Genomic DNA, 6000 nt, shown 5'->3' with positions numbered 1-6000 from the left:
GTCATTAAAAGGGTTTGACAGTAGTAACTGTTTTATTTTGGGTATGTTATTTCCAATGTGTTAATAAAAGGCATGACACTTAAGGGGTTAAAGTAAGTATAATGCAAAAACCGCTCAGAAAAACCAATAGCCTAAGTTACGGAACGCGGCAGTGCAGGATACAGCTACCGCGATTGTGGTGCTTCATGTTTCCACTGAGCCAAACTCGTTCTCACTCAAAATGAGAGGTCTGTGGAGTCTCTATTCCCCTCCCCCACAGCCACATATTACCATCTCTGCTCTGCTGTCTAGAAAGGTCATGTGACCCTCATCAGTCTCTCAGGGTGGGGGAGGGGAAGCAGATTGAACCTGTTCTTTGTTAAGAGGTCAGTGAGAGCTCCCTGGCAGGAAGGACTCTTACCGTCAACCACCTAGTAGCTGTGCAACTCGCTGCAGGGAGAGTAGAGGGTGTCGGAGGGAGTTGGAACGAAAAAAAAAATTGTTGTGGGAAGGGACACAGGACACTGCTGAATCCTAAGGATTATCCCGCCCGGTTAAATTCTATTCTGGATTAGATCTAAAAATATCAGAAAGTAACTAACAAGATCCATTATCACTCTTTACAGGCTTCGGATGGAGAAACAGAATAACAAAAATGATCAGAGCCAAAACAGTGGTTGTATTTCATATTTGACTTTGTGAGGTATTTCTAGCATGTGACACAAATCATGAGCAATTTAGATCAAAGTGTGCATTGGCGTAGACTTGTGTATTTCAACAGAAGCAAAAGGAGGTAAATATTACTAGCACTCCATTCAAACAAAGCACAGCATTGCAGAAGTGAAGACATTTAGGAATTCATAATACCAAAATACCAAGTTACATTTAAGGCCTGTTAATATGTGCTGTTATTTTAAGACTCACAAAGCTATTGTGTGTGTACATGCACAAATGGAAATGTCTTATTTAGTAACAAGTAGATTGACAATATAATGACATCCATCCAGTGGTCATTGTGTATGCTCTTTCAATGCATACTGGGAGTTGGCTCATCTAGGGATTACTGAGCATAATGAGAGTAAGTTATACAGCAAGATAAGAATACCCTGTGTTGTATTGACATATAGCTACAAATATAGTATAGTATTACTACCGTACAGTATTTCTATATATTTTCTTAGTAGGGGGGGGGGGGGGGGGGGTGATTCATCCCAGAGCAAATGCATATTCAATCCAAAAGTTAATTTTATGTGTCGATTGACTATTATAAGATTGTATACTCTACCAATGGTGCAGCTATTCTAAATACGTTGGTAGACAGAGGAATGTGTCACACAAATGCAGAGCCGTAATGATGTCAACTTGTTATTTACTTTCCAAATGTGAATGACTGAGCAAGGCGAAAGGAGAATTAATCAACCACAATGTGACCGTACAGGCGAAAAAAACTCGGCGCTCACATAGCACGCGGACAGAGTGGGGGAAGGGAATCTACACAGAGGCCAGATACAAGGTAATGTTGCATCATGCTAAGACTTAAGTTACTGTAGCGTTTTTCAGTGTTTGCTGATTACGAATAGTGACTCCACAGCCAAATTAATTTGTAATTAATTTGAATGTAGATTTCGAATTTATTTTCTCAGAGTAATATATATAAAAAACAAAAACAAAGAAAGGTTGTTTACTTTATTCATTTTCCTATGTGGATATGACATTATAATTTTGTATTATTTTAGGCATCATTTTATGGCCATGAAAAAATTTACAAGTGGGCTTATTTATTCTACGCAGAGATCAAGATGCAATCAGACCTCATGTTTTGCTTATAACTTCTGAAGCCCAGTAATGGTGTAGCCTTTTTGGAGATCTCAACAAAAACTTAACGATAGACATTTGACCCAGCACTTAAGAAGCAAGTGTTGTTGGAGTAGGTCTACTATATTATCAAACAATCAATGATCTCGATAAAAACAATTACATTGAAGTAAGAATATGCATAATCACACTGTAATTCGCGACATTGAAACAAAGCACAACGCATAGCTAGCTGGCAGACTACATTATGAAATCATGTCCTAATTTTGTGCTAGTGCGTTCTAAGATGGCGTTATTTGTTATTTGTTGTTGTGTGGATGCATTTCACTGTGTTAATAAGCAGGTTTAAGGTCAGTTGCTGATTTCTCCATTGTAGGTCACTGATGGTGCGGTCCCTCGCTTTCTTTCACATTGCGAGTGTTAGCCCCTGTCTGCTGTAACGTTACTGTAGCAAGCTAGCTACGCACACTGAAAACTCCCCAGAAAATATGTGTACCTTTAGATTTTAGTTTTTCTGTTCCCTCCGAACTTTATCACACGCTTGGTCGATCGGTGTCATACACCCATTCTTATGTCCCCTTTTTAATGTTTACAGACAACAAGAGTTACCGGGGGAAGAATTAAGAGGTTCCGAATGAAATGGGAGGAAAGTAGCTAGTGAGCTATACATTTACCTAGCTAGTGAAGTTGGAGGATATTTCCTTGTGGAAGTTAGCTAGCCAGCTAGCCAGCATAAGCGGTGGCGACCACGCAGCAGCGTACTTTCTTTGGTCTAGGTAAGTGGAACTCAATATTTGTCGGTCTAGCTGCTAGTTTACCAGCCAACTATGGCTTTATGTCTTTTTTCTTGGCCAAATGTACTGCGTGGTTCAATTCATAAACTTCTTTGGACTGTTTGTAGCTATCCACACAACTGCTAGGTTGTTAGCTAGCTAGCTGTCTGGCTACCTACTTTTCGTACATGTGCTGTGTGCCTTCGGACTATCCACGTTGTCAACTGTTCTCTAAATGTATGTTTCGAAACGTCAGCATGATTACAAGCAAATACATACAGGCAGAACATTTGCGTTATCACAGCGTTGTTTTGTGATTGAGTATAACGTTATTTGTGAGTGTACTAGACTGCTTAGCTAAGTTCAGAAAGCGTGTCGTTTCACAACTTGTTTGGGCTAGCTAGCTAACGGTTATGTGGTGTATTTCCTCGGCGTTTTAGTCCTCCTGTTTTTCCTACACTGTTGCTGAGCAGGTTCCTTTTAATATTATTAATTTTTTCAGTTATATTTTATAGTATGGTCCACATTGCCTATGCACATAGCTAGATCGGAAAGCTGTGGGGGAGGGGATGTGTTGCCACACAGATTCTCGCTAACTGTAGTAACGTTAACGTGACTTTGCAGACACCGGCCGGCCGGTGTTTGCGAATATGTGTATCAGTTTACTGCAGTTTATCATGTTAAGAAGATAGAACTTTGTTGGACTGTTTCTCGCACTTGATCGAACACTTAATTGATAAGCTAACGTTCGGTTATTGAACACGCGAAATGTACACCATAGCATTGATGTGAACACATGGTCTGCCATCATAGTTGGCATGCGATTGATAGTTATCTACCGGTTGCATTTTTCGTAAATTTAGCTAAGCACATTTTTATTTGATTTCATATTGTATCAAAGAATGGTTTGGACCATTGTTTCTTCACAAAAATGCATCTCAATGAGGTGTATTTTATTGTTCTGTACCTTGGTTGAACACTTAACTCTGACTGCTGACTCATGGATTCAGACAGCAGTTCTTGGAGTCAGTAAACTTGCTAGTTGCTACATCTTGTATCATTATTGACTTTACTGTCAACTTAAACTCTATTTACTTTAAGTAGTTATTATAGTTTGGAAGATTAAGAATTGAGTTGTCTTTATCCAAGTCTTGGAATCCAATAAAGTGGCCTCGAAAGTTACGTTTGCAAGATAATCTGGCTATAGGCTTAGTTGCCAGCTAATTAGCCCTAGGCCTATTTAATGAAGTGATTAAGTGTGCATGTTCTCCTCTATAGGCATATGTAAGCAGGTCCGTGGCTCCAGGTGCATACAGTGATTCCAGGTGTTTATCATGTCTTCCTTCAATGCCACCTCCAACATTACTTGCTGTCAGCGCTTTTGCTATTCATCCTCTAATTTGGTATTAAATACAGTTCTGTCTGTATTACAGATACTGACGTGCAAACAGCTCCTCTGTAAACCAGAGCTGTACATTCTGAGCGGTTGATGGTTTTATAAGTGTCCCATTTTTAGGACTGTGAGCACAGATGGTGGTGTCGTTTCGTCGTTATCTGTTTTTTTGAACAGGGATCTTCAAAAGCCCGGTCTTTGAAGTCAGGTTTGTCTGGTCTGTGAATTGCTGCAAAATTATCTGCTTCTTGTTTTTTGTAATCTTTGATGGGGATGTCTTTTGACCTATTACGGTGTTTCTGATCACTGATCTCCATACTTACAGTATTTGGATTCTAGTACTGATTACTATTACTTACCTTGAACAACAGTAACTAATTTTGGTACAAATTAATCGCAGTGAAAAGTAAGGTGCTTCATTTATTGGATTAGTTTTGTTTTAAGCTTTAAAACAATATGAGCTAGGGTGGGTCATTCGTGAATGATTCCTCCTTTTTCGGTAAAATGGGCTGCCTAACCTCTGTAAAATAATGTTTTGCCAATTTGGTTGACCAATTTCCTCTGTTGTTCATCCCAGACTACCACTAATGAAATTACGGTATGTTTCTAGTTATCCACTGTAGTATCTGTCCATTCTCATTGTTTGGTTGAAATGTGTTTTGTTTTATAAACTTGCGGTAGTTCACCCTGGTAAAGTAGACCTTTGTTGTGTGACATCAAAGCACCAAAAAATTTGAGAAAATCCAACAGTAACGTCTCTTTCCAAATATAATCCCATGGTTAAGCATGAACATTCACTGATTTAATTTTCTGTGAGGTTCCTTCAAACTAGTTTACTTCTACCAAAGTACACCAACTGTGTAGCAGGCAGTAGTATGAAATGTCAGTGGTGGTGACAGAACGTAGTGGAATGTGACGTTTTATAGTTTTTTATTTTCTAAATTGAGAAAATAATCCCCTCACATGAGACTTGAACCAAGAAGAGGGGTATATCCTGTATACCGGCTTGAATCAGACATTGTGGTGATCCAGGTTGATATCTGACCTTTGGGACCATTTTTGATACTCTGTTCTGACAATGCTCATGCTTGGCCACATGGAAATGTGGAAGGGCCCTCTTTTTCTTCCCAGCTGGCCTATTATTAACATCAGGCTTTTATAGTCACTTGTGAGTATGCTGCTTCTCAGTCCAAATTGACTCTTTCTTTTTTTTGGAATATAAAGTTCATTATTACATTTTTTTGAGCTCTGGGTGGCCTTCAGAGCCAAAGTATGCTTGTATGGTTGGCCCTCTGGATCTGGGATGTGTTCAATAAATATTTTCTTCAGAGCTGTTTGTTGGGCTAATATTTGTTTAAAGTAGAATGGAGGGAACATGGCTTGCTCCCCATGAGCGGTTAGCAGTTCACATGGGCAGCTTGCCAGCTGGCAGTTGGATATCGTATTTAGAACGCGCACACATGTAAACACGTGTGGGCTTCTTCAAGTCGAGTGCTTGTATGATATTTGTTGGTTTATGTGGATCTGCTCATTGTAATGCGCAGCTGCTTTGACTTCATTGTTGTCTTTGGAATCTAATTTCTTTTAAAATCTGTAAAATTTAGGGGCACACTGCAGGAGTGTTGAGGACCAGAATCTACATGCATTTTTTTCCCATGACAAAAATGCATTGAAAATATGGCGGTTATAATTGGCAATTGGCAGATTTTTAGAATGTATTATTTCTACAAAACAATTGTCCTTTTTACAGTGCTCAAGTATTAGGGATATGACAAAACATCGTATTTGTAAAAAGGTACCATCCCATTAACTGTGTAGCTAACTGATACTGCTTATGACCGCTAGGGGTTGTATCTAATTCATGAAAAAAAAAAAAAAAAGAAGTAGCCCACTGACAAATTTAATTGCAACTTAAAATTGTTTCATTTAAATGTCAACATTGTAAGTCAGATAATAGCCTAATTGCCAAATTAACGATTGACATTGACATCGTGCTCACAGATGTCCAGCAGTCTGGAGTTAAAGCCTTTAGGCTATGTC

The 6000-nt window shown here is 39.0% G+C and overlaps 1 protein-coding gene across 4 annotated transcripts in view; it reads left to right on the top strand.

Annotated features, from left to right (window-relative positions):
• The first annotated feature begins 1361 nt into the window (after window positions 1-1361).
• LOC133123792 (F-box-like/WD repeat-containing protein TBL1X) overlaps window positions 1362-6000 on the top strand; it is a 39426-nt gene continuing 34787 nt past the window's right edge. The window contains exons 1-2 of one of the 4 annotated variants that reach the window (XM_061234341.1): window positions 1379-1492; window positions 2390-2570. The gene's annotated coding sequence lies outside the window, so the exon portion shown is untranslated. Of the gene's footprint in view, window positions 1493-2235; window positions 2571-3021; window positions 3041-6000 lie in introns of those variants that run through there. The other 3 variants (XM_061234342.1, XM_061234344.1, XM_061234343.1) reach the window with 3 other exon arrangements.

Source organism: Conger conger, chromosome 3 (genome assembly GCF_963514075.1).
Source record: "Conger conger chromosome 3, fConCon1.1, whole genome shotgun sequence".
NCBI lineage: Eukaryota > Metazoa > Chordata > Actinopteri > Anguilliformes > Congridae > Conger > Conger conger.
The sequence above is the reverse complement of the archived record's forward strand: the minus strand, read 5'-3'. Positions and strand labels throughout refer to the sequence as shown.